Below are 16,051 nucleotides of genomic sequence, written 5' to 3' on the forward strand. Positions count from 1 at the left end.
ACTCCAGCACAGCAAGGCGTGTACCAGTCACGGCCAGTATAGGCCAGTAGATACCAGCCAGTGGTTATCTTCCATTTGGAAGATACAGTCTCCTGTTTTAAGGATCACCACAATGGAACATCTGTTGCTACTGAAACATGCGCCATTGTGCATTTTCACAAATTTTCTCAAACTCTCACAGTAAAACGTTGCTGTCCTTTTAACGTTCAGTGAGCCACGTTTTCAAAAATCAGGGTTCTGTGCTGGCAAACCTACGTTCACCCCCCCTCAGATTTTCAGATTTTACCCCACAAAGACGTTAAATGCGCATGCATTAAACTGTTTCTCTCCTGACACACGAGTGACTGCTACAGATGGAGTCTGAGGATTTAGTTGGGAAAAGTCTGAGATCCATCTCTCAGGTGCACCACAAGACTGAAATGAGAAGAGTTGGAGTTCAGATTATTTTCTTGAATGTAGAGACAGGCTCAAGCTATGGATGAATTGTGTCTTGCTTTTTTGAGCAGCAGACATGAGCCAGGATATATTGTTAGGCACCTGGTCTAGGGCTGCAGAAGCATCAGGTACAGCTGGGGAGGAAACAGTGATGATAGAAAGGAAATGTAACAGCAACACAAGCAGAGGCAGCACCAGGAAAATTGAATTCTGACATGGAAACTGTATGACTTTCTAGCTACAAGAATCAAGGCAGACAGAGTGGCTACAGTACTCTTTAAGGTGCTACACCCAATGCCGTGAAGCTGACACTAGCATGGGAATAGTGATTGGAGAATAGATTTTAGAAAGAGTATTTAAAGACTGCAATAAAGGAGGGGTGGGCAGGGTGGGGAAAAAAAAAAAAACATCCACCGAGCCTAGCTAAAGCAGTATGCAGAGCTGAGCACTACTCCAGTTTGGAGACTAAGCCCCCAGACAGAATGTCCCAGCTCTGTGCTGAGGTAGGCTTTCTGCCCCACAGAATTGTCTGTCAAATCTGGAAGTCTCTCCCTCTCTCTCTCTCTCTCTCTCTCTTTTCGGGGAATCCATATCTGACCCGAATACAGACATTTCTCAGGGCCTTTCCAGGACAAAGAAATAAAAATAATGCAATGTAGTCTTCACAAGCTAAGCAAGCAAGCAGGTGCACAATCTGCACAAATAAGGGTTTGGTCGGAGGATCAGACATTTGATACCCTGGAGAGTGCAAGATGGTAGGCAAAAATAAAGAGCAGGTTCCTTATAAGTGAAAAATGAAAATAAAGTAGCCCAGATTTAAGCGTGAAAGTGAGACTAACTGACGCTTGAACTTCTAGTCCTGTCTGTGAGTCACTCACCCTTTAGGGCAAGTGAGCTGTACGGCACCTGCTGACCGAATGCTCCCATAAGGGGCTCACGGTGGTCGCAGCAGCCCAAGATAGAGCAGAAGGAGCTGAGAAGACTTTTAAAATCTTAACAAGATTGTACCGTGTCTTATCTTAGTAGAGAGTCGAGGTGTCCTTCTCCCATGAAAGGAATAGACCGCATGGTGACAGGTAGCGTAGATTGACATTTCACATAACGATTGCTTCCAGAAGTCATTCGTTCAGACTGTGAATCCTAAAAGCTAGCCTGAACAACTTTAGGTTAAGCGAAAGATATTTTTCCCTTAGGAAGAAGAGCATGAAGGAAAAGACTGCTTGCTTCTGTCGGTGCAGGTGTGATGGGTCTGTGACAACACTGGGGATGTGAGCTTTGGTAGTTGAGCGGTTGAATTCTTGCCTGCCATGCATGTGGCCTGGGCTTTATTTCCTGCTGGCCTTTCCCACATCTTTGCAAGGTGCATGATGCAGGAAAAATAAAGAGCTTCCGAAGCATTGTATCCTCCAGAAAGGAGGGCCACTAAGAGAATTGTACAAATCAGTGTTCCCCTTGTGCTCTCAGAGGCAGTACGGCTCTGGTTCTCTCTGTCTTTTAACTATGTCCTGTAAGCTCCTCCTCGTGCGCAAGCCATTTGACATCCACTTTTGAGGAGTCAGTGCTCTTTAAGAGTTTACAGGTAAGGATGTGCTAACAAATGCTGGAGAGTGTGCTCCTTTGCAGAAGTGGTTCAGAAATCCATTAGGCTTATCACTGATTGCTTTGTCTGCCAGTAAAACGTAGCACAGCCCTTGCCAGGTTGCTGTGACATCAGTTTACTTTCTGCAAGAATCTCTGTCTATCCAGCTTGGCCTTGCACTGCTCTAGTCACGCTCATGAGACCAGACTCTTTCCCTACTGGTGATAGCTCAAAGCCATCTACACGGTATTCTGTGACATGTATTTGTCACCTGGGAACGTGTTCCTGAAAGCAAAGTACTGGTCACTCGTGGAATACGGCAGGAACGATACTCGGTGAACCCATCAGGAGCCTGCAGTGTGCTTGCATTGGTGGTTCAGTGGTAGAATTCTTGCCTCCCACGCAGGAGACCCGGGTTCGATTCCCGGCCAATGCATCTTTGGCTTTTGCATACTCACACACACCTCAGAAGTGCTGTCGTGCATGTCATGTTCTGTTACAGAAAGCTTTCAAGAAGCTCTTCTTATGGCACCGTCCGTGTTAGAAAGAGATCAGAAAAGCTTTCACGTCATCTAAAGATGTTGCAGCAGCACTTCCACTAGACGTGACGTGCAAAATCGGTTGGCTTTCAGATGTAAACCAGCTAAGCTCTTTCGGGTCATGACTGATTACCACGCAGAAGGAGAGAACATGCTAAGCGTGTCTTTAGGTGACTCTCCATTCTGACTCAAGTGACCAGAAGACTGCAGGTTGCATTATGCTGCAAATGAAATCTGTTTCTTGATGCAACAAAGAAATGTTTTCTGGGAAACGGTCTTGTGTGATAAAACGATCAGATGATACAGTTCCAACATACTGCCTTTCATTGAGTATCGCTAAGGGTGGGTAGCTCAAAAGATATCACCACCGCCGACAAGGAGACTCCAGCACAGCAAGGCGTGTACCGGTCACGGCCAGTATAGGCCAGTAGATACCAGCCAGTGGTTATCTTCCATTTGGAAGATACAGTCTCCTGTTTTAAGGATCACCACAATGGAACATCTGTTGCTACTGAAACATGCGCCATTGTGCATTTTCACAAATTTTCTCAAACTCTCACAGTAAAACGTTGCTGTCCTTTTAACGCTCAGTGAGCCACGCTTTCAAAAATCGGGTTCTGTGCTGGGAAACCTACGCTCACCGCCCCTCAGATTTTCAGATTTTACCCCACAAAGACGTTAAATGCGCATGCATTAAACTGTTTCTCTCCTGACACACGAGTGACTGCTACAGATGGAGTCTGAGGATTTAGTTGGGAAAAGTCTGAGATCCATCTCTCAGGTGCACCACAAGACTGAAATGAGAAGAGTTGGAGTTCAGATTATTTTCTTGAATGTAGAGACAGGCTCAAGCTATGGATGAATTGTGTCTTGCTTTTTTGAGCAGCAGACATGAGCCAGGATATATTGTTAGGCACCTGGTCTAGGGCTGCAGAAGCATCAGGTACAGCTGGGGAGGAAACAGTGATGATAGAAAGGAAATGTAACAGCAACACAAGCAGAGGCAGCACCAGGAAAATTGAATTCTGACATGGAAACTGTATGACTTTCTAGCTACAAGAATCAAGGCAGACAGAGTGGCTACAGTACTCTTTAAGGTGCTACACCCAATGCCGTGAAGCTGACACTAGCATGGGAATAGTGATTGGAGAATAGATTTTAGAAAGAGTATTTAAAGACTGCAATAAAGGAGGGGTGGGCAGGGTGGGGGAAAAAAAAAAAACATCCACCGAGCCTAGCTAAAGCAGTATGCAGAGCTGAGCACTACTCCAGTTTGGAGACTAAGCCCCCAGACAGAATGTCCCAGCTCTGTGCTGAGGTAGGCTTTCTGCCCCACAGAATTGTCTGTCAAATCTGGAAGTCTCTCCCTCTCTCTCTCTCTCTCTTTTCGGGGAATCCATATCTGACCCGGAATACAGACATTTCTCAGGGCCTTTCCAGGACAAAGAAATAAAAATAATGCAATGTAGTCTTCACAAGCTAAGCAAGCAAGCAGGTGCACAATCTGCACAAATAAGGGTTTGGTCGGAGGATCAGACATTTGATACCCTGGAGAGTGCAAGATGGTAGGCAAAAATAAAGAGCAGGTTCCTTATAAGTGAAAAATGAAAATAAAGTAGCCCAGATTTAAGCGTGAAAGTGAGACTAACTGACGCTTGAACTTCTAGTCCTGTCTGTGAGTCACTCACCCTTTAGGGCAAGTGAGCTGTACGGCACCTGCTGACCGAATGCTCCCATAAGGGGCTCACGGTGGTCGCAGCAGCCCAAGATAGAGCAGAAGGAGCTGAGAAGACTTTTAAAATCTTAACAAGATTGTACCGTGTCTTATCTTAGTAGAGAGTCGAGGTGTCCTTCTCCCATGAAAGGAATAGACCGCATGGTGACAGGTAGCGTAGATTGACATTTCACATAACGATTGCTTCCAGAAGTCATTCGTTCAGACTGTGAATCCTAAAAGCTAGCCTGAACAACTTTAGGTTAAGCGAAAGATATTTTTCCCTTAGGAAGAAGAGCATGAAGGAAAAGACTGCTTGCTTCTGTCGGTGCAGGTGTGATGGGTCTGTGACAACACTGGGGATGTGAGCTTTGGTAGTTGAGCGGTTGAATTCTTGCCTGCCATGCATGTGGCCTGGGCTTTATTTCCTGCTGGCCTTTCCCACATCTTTGCAAGGTGCATGATGCAGGAAAAATAAAGAGCTTCCGAAGCATTGTATCCTCCAGAAAGGAGGGCCACTAAGAGAATTGTACAAATCAGTGTTCCCCTTGTGCTCTCAGAGGCAGTACGGCTCTGGTTCTCTCTGTCTTTTAACTATGTCCCGTAAGCTCCTCCTCGTGCGCAAGCCATTTGACATCCACTTTTGAGGAGTCAGTGCTCTTTAAGAGTTTACAGGTAAGGATGTGCTAACAAATGCTGGAGAGTGTGCTCCTTTGCAGAAGTGGTTCAGAAATCCATTAGGCTTATCACTGATTGCTTTGTCTGCCAGTAAAACGTAGCACAGCCCTTGCCAGGTTGCTGTGACATCAGTTTACTTTCTGCAAGAATCTCTGTCTATCCAGCTTGGCCTTGCACTGCTCTAGTCACGCTCATGAGACCAGACTCTTTCCCTACTGGTGATAGCTCAAAGCCATCTACACGGTATTCTGTGACGTGTATTTGTCACCTGGGAACGTGTTCCTGAAAGCAAAGTACTGGTCACTCCTGGAATACGGCAGGAACGATACTCGGTGAACCCATCAGGAGCCTGCAGTGTGCTTGCATTGGTGGTTCAGTGGTAGAATTCTTGCCTCCCACGCAGGAGACCCGGTTCGATTCCCGGCCAATGCATCTTTGGCTTTTGCATACTCACACACACCTCAGAAGTGCTGTCGTGCATGTCATGTTCTGTTACAGAAAGCTTTCAAGAAGCTCTTCTTATGGCACCGTCCGTGTTAGAAAGAGATCAGAAAAGCTTTCACGCCATCTAAAGATGTTGCAGCAGCACTTCCACTAGACGTGACGTGCAAAATCGGTTGGCTTTCAGATGTAAACCAGCTAACCTCTTTCGGGTCATGACTGATTACCACGCAGAAGGAGAGAACATGCTAAGCGTGTCTTTAGGTGACTCTCCATTCTGACTCAAGTGACCAGAAGACTGCAGGTTGCATTATGCTGCAAATGAAATCTGTTTCTTGATGCAACAAAGAAATGTTTTCTGGGAAACGGTCTTGTGTGATAAAACGATCAGATGATACAGTTCCAACATACTGCCTTTCATTGAGTATCGCTAAGGGTGGGTAGCTCAAAAGATATCACCACCGCCGACAAGGAGACTCCAGCACAGCAAGGCGTGTACCAGTCACGGCCAGTATAGGCCAGTAGATACCAGCCAGTGGTTATCTTCCATTTGGAAGATACAGTCTCCTGTTTTAAGGATCACCACAATGGAACATCTGTTGCTACTGAAACATGCGCCATTGTGCATTTTCACAAATTTTCTCAAACTCTCACAGTAAAACGTTGCTGTCCTTTTAAAGCTCACTGAGCCACGTTTTCAAAAATCGGGTTCTGTGCTGGCAAACCTACGCTCACCCCCTCAGATTTTCAGATTTTACCCCACAAAGACGTTAAATGCGCATGCATTAAACTGTTTCTCTCCTGACACACGAGTGACTGCTACAGATGGAGTCTGAGGATTTAGTTGGGAAAAGTCTGAGATCCATCTCTCAGGTGCACCACAAGACTGAAATGAGAAGAGTTGGAGTTCAGATTATTTTCTTGAATGTAGAGACAGGCTCAAGCTATGGATGAATTGTGTCTTGCTTTTTTGAGCAGCAGACATGAGCCAGGATATATTGTTAGGCACCTGGTCTAGGGCTGCAGAAGCATCAGGTACAGCTGGGGAGGAAACAGTGATGATAGAAAGGAAATGTAACAGCAACACAAGCAGAGGCAGCACCAGGAAAATTGAATTCTGACATGGAAACTGTATGACTTTCTAGCTACAAGAATCAAGGCAGACAGAGTGGCTACAGTACTCTTTAAGGTGCTACACCCAATGCCGTGAAGCTGACACTAGCATGGGAATAGTGATTGGAGAATAGATTTTAGAAAGAGTATTTAAAGACTGCAATAAAGGAGGGGTGGGCAGGGTGGGGAAAAAAAAAAAAACATCCACCGAGCCTAGCTAAAGCAGTATGCAGAGCTGAGCACTACTCCAGTTTGGAGACTAAGCCCCCAGACAGAATGTCCCAGCTCTGTGCTGAGGTAGGCTTTCTGCCCCACAGAATTGTCTGTCAAATCTGGAAGTCTCTCCCTCTCTCTCTCTCTTTTCGGGGAATCCATATCTGACCCGGAATACAGACATTTCTCAGGGCCTTTCCAGGACAAAGAAATAAAAATAATGCAATGTAGTCTTCACAAGCTAAGCAAGCAAGCAGGTGCACAATCTGCACAAATAAGGGTTTGGTCGGAGGATCAGACATTTGATACCCTGGAGAGTGCAAGATGGTAGGCAAAAATAAAGAGCAGGTTCCTTATAAGTGAAAAATGAAAATAAAGTAGCCCAGATTTAAGCGTGAAAGTGAGACTAACTGACGTTTGAACTTCTAGTCCTGTCTGTGAGTCACTCACCCTTTAGGGCAAGTGAGCTGTACGGCACCTGCTGACCGAATGCTCCCATAAGGGGCTCACGGTGGTCGCAGCAGCCCAAGATAGAGCAGAAGGAGCTGAGAAGACTTTTAAAATCTTAACAAGATTGTACCGTGTCTTATCTTAGTAGAGAGTCGAGGTGTCCTTCTCCCATGAAAGGAATAGACCGCATGGTGACAGGTAGCGTAGATTGACATTTCACATAACGATTGCTTCCAGAAGTCATTCGTTCAGACTGTGAATCCTAAAAGCTAGCCTGAACAACTTTAGGTTAAGCGAAAGATATTTTTCCCTTAGGAAGAAGAGCATGAAGGAAAAGACTGCTTGCTTCTGTCGGTGCAGGTGTGATGGGTCTGTGACAACACTGGGGATGTGAGCTTTGGTAGTTGAGCGGTTGAATTCTTGCCTGCCATGCATGTGGCCTGGGCTTTATTTCCTGCTGGCCTTTCCCACATCTTTGCAAGGTGCATGATGCAGGAAAAATAAAGAGCTTCCGAAGCATTGTATCCTCCAGAAAGGAGGGCCACTAAGAGAATTGTACAAATCAGTGTTCCCCTTGTGCTCTCAGAGGCAGTACGGCTCTGGTTCTCTCTGTCTTTTAACTATGTCCGTGATGCTCCTCCTCGTGCAAGCCATTTGACATCCACTTTTGAGGAGTCAGTGCTCTTTAAGAGTTTACAGGTAAGGATGTGCTAACAAATGCTGGAGAGTGTGCTCCTTTGCAGAAGTGGTTCAGAAATCCATTAGGCTTATCACTGATTGCTTTGTCTGCCAGTAAAACGTAGCACAGCCCTTGCCAGGTTGCTGTGACATCAGTTTACTTTCTGCAAGAATCTCTGTCTATCCAGCTTGGCCTTGCACTGCTCTAGTCACGCTCATGAGACCAGACTCTTTCCCTACTGGTGATAGCTCAAAGCCATCTACACGGTATTCTGTGACGTGTATTTGTCACCTGGGAACGTGTTCCTGAAAGCAAAGTACTGGTCACTCCTGGAATACGGCAGGAACGATACTCGGTGAACCCATCAGGAGCCTGCAGTGTGCTTGCATTGGTGGTTCAGTGGTAGAATTCTTGCCTCCCACGCAGGAGACCCGGGTTCGATTCCCGGCCAATGCATCTTTGGCTTTTGCATACTCACACACACCTCAGAAGTGCTGTCGTGCATGTCATGTTCTGTTACAGAAAGCTTTCAAGAAGCTCTTCTTATGGCACCGTCCGTGTTAGAAAGAGATCAGAAAAGCTTTCACGTCATCTAAAGATGTTGCAGCAGCACTTCCACTAGACGTGACGTGCAAAATCGGTTGGCTTTCAGATGTAAACCAGCTAACCTCTTTCGGGTCATGACTGATTACCACGCAGAAGGAGAGAACATGCTAAGCGTGTCTTTAGGTGACTCTCCATTCTGACTCAAGTGACCAGAAGACTGCAGGTTGCATTATGCTGCAAATGAAATCTGTTTCTTGATGCAACAAAGAAATGTTTTCTGGGAAACGGTCTTGTGTGATAAAACGATCAGATGATACAGTTCCAACATACTGCCTTTCATTGAGTATCGCTAAGGGTGGGTAGCTCAAAAGATATCACCACCGCCGACAAGGAGACTCCAGCACAGCAAGGCGTGTACCGGTCACGGCCAGTATAGGCCAGTAGATACCAGCCAGTGGTTATCTTCCATTTGGAAGATACAGTCTCCTGTTTTAAGGATCACCACAATGGAACATCTGTTGCTACTGAAACATGCGCCATTGTGCATTTTCACAAATTTTCTCAAACTCTCACAGTAAAACGTTGCTGTCCTTTTAACGCTCAGTGAGCCACGTTTTCAAAAATCGGGGTTCTGTGCTGGCAAACCTACGTTCACCCCCCCTCAGATTTTCAGATTTTACCCCACAAAGACGTTAAATGCGCATGCATTAAACTGTTTCTCTCCTGACACACGAGTGACTGCTACAGATGGAGTCTGAGGATTTAGTTGGGAAAAGTCTGAGATCCATCTCTCAGGTGCACCACAAGACTGAAATGAGAAGAGTTGGAGTTCAGATTATTTTCTTGAATGTAGAGACAGGCTCAAGCTATGGATGAATTGTGTCTTGCTTTTTTGAGCAGCAGACATGAGCCAGGATATATTGTTAGGCACCTGGTCTAGGGCTGCAGAAGCATCAGGTACAGCTGGGGAGGAAACAGTGATGATAGAAAGGAAATGTAACAGCAACACAAGCAGAGGCAGCACCAGGAAAATTGAATTCTGACATGGAAACTGTATGACTTTCTAGCTACAAGAATCAAGGCAGACAGAGTGGCTACAGTACTCTTTAAGGTGCTACACCCAATGCCGTGAAGCTGACACTAGCATGGGAATAGTGATTGGAGAATAGATTTTAGAAAGAGTATTTAAAGACTGCAATAAAGGAGGGGTGGGCAGGGTGGGGGAAAAAAAAAACATCCACCGAGCCTAGCTAAAGCAGTATGCAGAGCTGAGCACTACTCCAGTTTGGAGACTAAGCCCCCAGACAGAATGTCCCAGCTCTGTGCTGAGGTAGGCTTTCTGCCCCACAGAATTGTCTGTCAAATCTGGAAGTCTCTCCCTCTCTCTCTCTCTCTCTCTTTTCGGGAATCCATATCTGACCCGAATACAGACATTTCTCAGGGCCTTTCCAGGACAAAGAAATAAAAATAATGCAATGTAGTCTTCACAAGCTAAGCAAGCAAGCAGGTGCACAATCTGCACAAATAAGGGTTTGGTCGGAGGATCAGACATTTGATACCCTGGAGAGTGCAAGATGGTAGGCAAAAATAAAGAGCAGGTTCCTTATAAGTGAAAAATGAAAATAAAGTAGCCCAGATTTAAGCGTGAAAGTGAGACTAACTGACGTTTGAACTTCTAGTCCTGTCTGTGAGTCACTCACCCTTTAGGGCAAGTGAGCTGTACGGCACCTGCTGACCGAATGCTCCCATAAGGGGCTCACGGTGGTCGCAGCAGCCCAAGATAGAGCAGAAGGAGCTGAGAAGACTTTTAAAATCTTAACAAGATTGTACCGTGTCTTATCTTAGTAGAGAGTCGAGGTGTCCTTCTCCCATGAAAGGAATAGACCGCATGGTGACAGGTAGCGTAGATTGACATTTCACATAACGATTGCTTCCAGAAGTCATTCGTTCAGACTGTGAATCCTAAAAGCTAGCCTGAACAACTTTAGGTTAAGCGAAAGATATTTTTCCCTTAGGAAGAAGAGCATGAAGGAAAAGACTGCTTGCTTCTGTCGGTGCAGGTGTGATGGGTCTGTGACAACACTGGGGATGTGAGCTTTGGTAGTTGAGCGGTTGAATTCTTGCCTGCCATGCATGTGGCCTGGGCTTTATTTCCTGCTGGCCTTTCCCACATCTTTGCAAGGTGCATGATGCAGGAAAAATAAAGAGCTTCTGAAGCATTGTATCCTCCAGAAAGGAGGGCCACTAAGAGAATTGTACAAATCAGTGTTCCCCTTGTGCTCTCAGAGGCAGTACGGCTCTGGTTCTCTCTGTCTTTTAACTATGTCCGTTAGCTCCTCCTCGTGCAAGCCATTTGACATCCACTTTTGAGGAGTCAGTGCTCTTTAAGAGTTTACAGGTAAGGATGTGCTAACAAATGCTGGAGAGTGTGCTCCTTTGCAGAAGTGGTTCAGAAATCCATTAGGCTTATCACTGATTGCTTTGTCTGCCAGTAAAACGTAGCACAGCCCTTGCCAGGTTGCTGTGACATCAGTTTACTTTCTGCAAGAATCTCTGTCTATCCAGCTTGGCCTTGCACTGCTCTAGTCACGCTCATGAGACCAGACTCTTTCCCTACTGGTGATAGCTCAAAGCCATCTACACGGTATTCTGTGACGTGTATTTGTCACCTGGGAACGTGTTCCTGAAAGCAAAGTACTGGTCACTCCTGGAATACGGCAGGAACGATACTCGGTGAACCCATCAGGAGCCTGCAGTGTGCTTGCATTGGTGGTTCAGTGGTAGAATTCTTGCCTCCCACGCAGGAGACCCGGGTTCGATTCCCGGCCAATGCATCTTTGGCTTTTGCATACTCACACACACCTCAGAAGTGCTGTCGTGCATGTCATGTTCTGTTACAGAAAGCTTTCAAGAAGCTCTTCTTATGGCACCGTCCGTGTTAGAAAGAGATCAGAAAAGCTTTCACGTCATCTAAAGATGTTGCAGCAGCACTTCCACTAGACGTGACGTGCAAAATCGGTTGGCTTTCAGATGTAAACCAGCTAACCTCTTCGGGTCATGACTGATTACCACGCAGAAGGAGAGAACATGCTAAGCGTGTCTTTAGGTGACTCTCCATTCTGACTCAAGTGACCAGAAGACTGCAGGTTGCATTATGCTGCAAATGAAATCTGTTTCTTGATGCAACAAAGAAATGTTTTCTGGGAAACGGTCTTGTGTGATAAAACGATCAGATGATACAGTTCCAACATACTGCCTTTCATTGAGTATCGCTAAGGGTGGGTAGCTCAAAAGATATCACCACCGCCGACAAGGAGACTCCAGCACAGCAAGGCGTGTACCGGTCACGGCCAGTATAGGCCAGTAGATACCAGCCAGTGGTTATCTTCCATTTGGAAGATACAGTCTCCTGTTTTAAGGATCACCACAATGGAACATCTGTTGCTACTGAAACATGCGCCATTGTGCATTTTCACAAATTTTCTCAAACTCTCACAGTAAAACGTTGCTGTCCTTTTAACGTTCAGTGAGCCACGTTTTCAAAAATCGGGGTTCTGTGCTGGCAAACCTACGTTCACCCCCCCTCAGATTTTCAGATTTTACCCCACAAAGACGTTAAATGCGCATGCATTAAACTGTTTCTCTCCTGACACACGAGTGACTGCTACAGATGGAGTCTGAGGATTTAGTTGGGAAAAGTCTGAGATCCATCTCTCAGGTGCACCACAAGACTGAAATGAGAAGAGTTGGAGTTCAGATTATTTTCTTGAATGTAGAGACAGGCTCAAGCTATGGATGAATTGTGTCTTGCTTTTTTGAGCAGCAGACATGAGCCAGGATATATTGTTAGGCACCTGGTCTAGGGCTGCAGAAGCATCAGGTACAGCTGGGGAGGAAACAGTGATGATAGAAAGGAAATGTAACAGCAACACAAGCAGAGGCAGCACCAGGAAAATTGAATTCTGACATGGAAACTGTATGACTTTCTAGCTACAAGAATCAAGGCAGACAGAGTGGCTACAGTACTCTTTAAGGTGCTACACCCAATGCCGTGAAGCTGACACTAGCATGGGAATAGTGATTGGAGAATAGATTTTAGAAAGAGTATTTAAAGACTGCAATAAAGGAGGGGTGGGCAGGGTGGGGGAAAAAAAAAAACATCCACCGAGCCTAGCTAAAGCAGTATGCAGAGCTGAGCACTACCCCAGTTTGGAGACTAAGCCCCCAGACAGAATGTCCCAGCTCTGTGCTGAGGTAGGCTTTCTGCCCCACAGAATTGTCTGTCAAATCTGGAAGTCTCTCCCTCTCTCTCTCTCTCTCTCTCTCTCTCTTTTCGGGGAATCCATATCTGACCCGGAATACAGACATTTCTCAGGGCCTTTCCAGGACAAAGAAATAAAAATAATGCAATGTAGTCTTCACAAGCTAAGCAAGCAAGCAGGTGCACAATCTGCACAAATAAGGGTTTGGTCGGAGGATCAGACATTTGATACCCTGGAGAGTGCAAGATGGTAGGCAAAAATAAAGAGCAGGTTCCTTATAAGTGAAAAATGAAAATAAAGTAGCCCAGATTTAAGCGTGAAAGTGAGACTAACTGACGTTTGAACTTCTAGTCCTGTCTGTGAGTCACTCACCCTTTAGGGCAAGTGAGCTGTACGGCACCTGCTGACCGAATGCTCCCATAAGGGGCTCACGGTGGTCGCAGCAGCCCAAGATAGAGCAGAAGGAGCTGAGAAGACTTTTAAAATCTTAACAAGATTGTACCGTGTCTTATCTTAGTAGAGAGTCGAGGTGTCCTTCTCCCATGAAAGGAATAGACCGCATGGTGACAGGTAGCGTAGATTGACATTTCACATAACGATTGCTTCCAGAAGTCATTCGTTCAGACTGTGAATCCTAAAAGCTAGCCTGAACAACTTTAGGTTAAGCGAAAGATATTTTTCCCTTAGGAAGAAGAGCATGAAGGAAAAGACTGCTTGCTTCTGTCGGTGCAGGTGTGATGGGTCTGTGACAACACTGGGGATGTGAGCTTTGGTAGTTGAGCGGTTGAATTCTTGCCTGCCATGCATGTGGCCTGGGCTTTATTTCCTGCTGGCCTTTCCCACATCTTTGCAAGGTGCATGATGCAGGAAAAATAAAGAGCTTCCGAAGCATTGTATCCTCCAGAAAGGAGGGCCACTAAGAGAATTGTACAAATCAGTGTTCCCCTTGTGCTCTCAGAGGCAGTACGGCTCTGGTTCTCTCTGTCTTTTAACTATGTCCGGTAAGCTCCTCCTCGTGCAAGCCATTTGACATCCACTTTTGAGGAGTCAGTGCTCTTTAAGAGTTTACAGGTAAGGATGTGCTAACAAATGCTGGAGAGTGTGCTCCTTTGCAGAAGTGGTTCAGAAATCCATTAGGCTTATCACTGATTGCTTTGTCTGCCAGTAAAACGTAGCACAGCCCTTGCCAGGTTGCTGTGACATCAGTTTACTTTCTGCAAGAATCTCTGTCTATCCAGCTTGGCCTTGCACTGCTCTAGTCACGCTCATGAGACCAGACTCTTTCCCTACTGGTGATAGCTCAAAGCCATCTACACGGTATTCTGTGACGTGTATTTGTCACCTGGGAACGTGTTCCTGAAAGCAAAGTACTGGTCACTCCTGGAATACGGCAGGAACGATACTCGGTGAACCCATCAGGAGCCTGCAGTGTGCTTGCATTGGTGGTTCAGTGGTAGAATTCTTGCCTCCCACGCAGGAGACCCGGGTTCGATTCCGGCCAATGCATCTTTGGCTTTTGCATACTCACACACACCTCAGAAGTGCTGTCGTGCATGTCATGTTCTGTTACAGAAAGCTTTCAAGAAGCTCTTCTTATGGCACCGTCCGTGTTAGAAAGAGATCAGAAAAGCTTTCACGTCATCTAAAGATGTTGCAGCAGCACTTCCACTAGACGTGACGTGCAAAATCGGTTGGCTTTCAGATGTAAACCAGCTAACCTCTTCGGGTCATGACTGATTACCACGCAGAAGGAGAGAACATGCTAAGCGTGTCTTTAGGTGACTCTCCATTCTGACTCAAGTGACCAGAAGACTGCAGGTTGCATTATGCTGCAAATGAAATCTGTTTCTTGATGCAACAAAGAAATGTTTTCTGGGAAACGGTCTTGTGTGATAAAACGATCAGATGATACAGTTCCAACATACTGCCTTTCATTGAGTATCGCTAAGGGTGGGTAGCTCAAAAGATATCACCACCGCCGACAAGGAGACTCCAGCACAGCAAGGCGTGTACCGGTCACGGCCAGTATAGGCCAGTAGATACCAGCCAGTGGTTATCTTCCATTTGGAAGATACAGTCTCCTGTTTTAAGGATCACCACAATGGAACATCTGTTGCTACTGAAACATGCGCCATTGTGCATTTTCACAAATTTTCTCAAACTCTCACAGTAAAACGTTGCTGTCCTTTTAACGTTCAGTGAGCCACGTTTTCAAAAATCGGGGTTCTGTGCTGGCAAACCTACGTTCACCCCCCCTCAGATTTTCAGATTTTACCCCACAAAGACGTTAAATGCGCATGCATTAAACTGTTTCTCTCCTGACACACGAGTGACTGCTACAGATGGAGTCTGAGGATTTAGTTGGGAAAAGTCTGAGATCCATCTCTCAGGTGCACCACAAGACTGAAATGAGAAGAGTTGGAGTTCAGATTATTTTCTTGAATGTAGAGACAGGCTCAAGCTATGGATGAATTGTGTCTTGCTTTTTTGAGCAGCAGACATGAGCCAGGATATATTGTTAGGCACCTGGTCTAGGGCTGCAGAAGCATCAGGTACAGCTGGGGAGGAAACAGTGATGATAGAAAGGAAATGTAACAGCAACACAAGCAGAGGCAGCACCAGGAAAATTGAATTCTGACATGGAAACTGTATGACTTTCTAGCTACAAGAATCAAGGCAGACAGAGTGGCTACAGTACTCTTTAAGGTGCTACACCCAATGCCGTGAAGCTGACACTAGCATGGGAATAGTGATTGGAGAATAGATTTTAGAAAGAGTATTTAAAGACTGCAATAAAGGAGGGGTGGGCAGGGTGGGGGAAAAAAAAAAAACATCCACCGAGCCTAGCTAAAGCAGTATGCAGAGCTGAGCACTACTCCAGTTTGGAGACTAAGCCCCCAGACAGAATGTCCCAGCTCTGTGCTGAGGTAGGCTTTCTGCCCCACAGAATTGTCTGTCAAATCTGGAAGTCTCTCCCTCTCTCTCTCTCTCTCTCTCTCTCTCTCTTTTCGGGGAATCCATATCTGACCCGGAATACAGACATTTCTCAGGGCCTTTCCAGGACAAAGAAATAAAAATAATGCAATGTAGTCTTCACAAGCTAAGCAAGCAAGCAGGTGCACAATCTGCACAAATAAGGGTTTGGTCGGAGGATCAGACATTTGATACCCTGGAGAGTGCAAGATGGTAGGCAAAAATAAAGAGCAGGTTCCTTATAAGTGAAAAATGAAAATAAAGTAGCCCAGATTTAAGCGTGAAAGTGAGACTAACTGACGTTTGAACTTCTAGTCCTGTCTGTGAGTCACTCACCCTTTAGGGCAAGTGAGCTGTACGGCACCTGCTGACCGAATGCTCCCATAAGGGGCTCACGGTGGTCGCAGCAGCCCAAGATAGAGCAGAAGG

The 16,051-nt window shown here is 45.9% G+C and overlaps 5 non-coding genes across 5 annotated transcripts; all 5 read left to right on the forward strand.

Annotated features, from left to right (window-relative positions):
* The first annotated feature begins 2,379 nt into the window (after positions 1-2,379).
* Positions 2,380-2,450, forward strand: TRNAG-CCC. The gene has a single exon. It is a non-coding gene; the product is annotated as a tRNA-Gly (tRNA).
* A 2,857-nt stretch (positions 2,451-5,307) lies between these two features.
* On the forward strand, positions 5,308-5,377 carry TRNAG-CCC. Its single transcript has one exon. It is a non-coding gene; the product is annotated as a tRNA-Gly (tRNA).
* Positions 5,378-8,226: 2,849 nt separating this feature from the next.
* Positions 8,227-8,297, forward strand: TRNAG-CCC. The gene has a single exon. It is a non-coding gene; the product is annotated as a tRNA-Gly (tRNA).
* A 2,853-nt stretch (positions 8,298-11,150) lies between these two features.
* On the forward strand, positions 11,151-11,221 carry TRNAG-CCC. The gene has a single exon. It is a non-coding gene; the product is annotated as a tRNA-Gly (tRNA).
* A 2,864-nt stretch (positions 11,222-14,085) lies between these two features.
* TRNAG-CCC lies at positions 14,086-14,155 on the forward strand. Its single transcript has one exon. It is a non-coding gene; the product is annotated as a tRNA-Gly (tRNA).
* Positions 14,156-16,051: the final 1,896 nt, after the last annotated feature.

This window comes from Protopterus annectens, chromosome 5.part0, assembly GCF_019279795.1.
Source record: "Protopterus annectens isolate FY-2018-M chromosome 5.part0, PAN1.0, whole genome shotgun sequence".
NCBI lineage: Eukaryota > Metazoa > Chordata > Ceratodontiformes > Protopteridae > Protopterus > Protopterus annectens.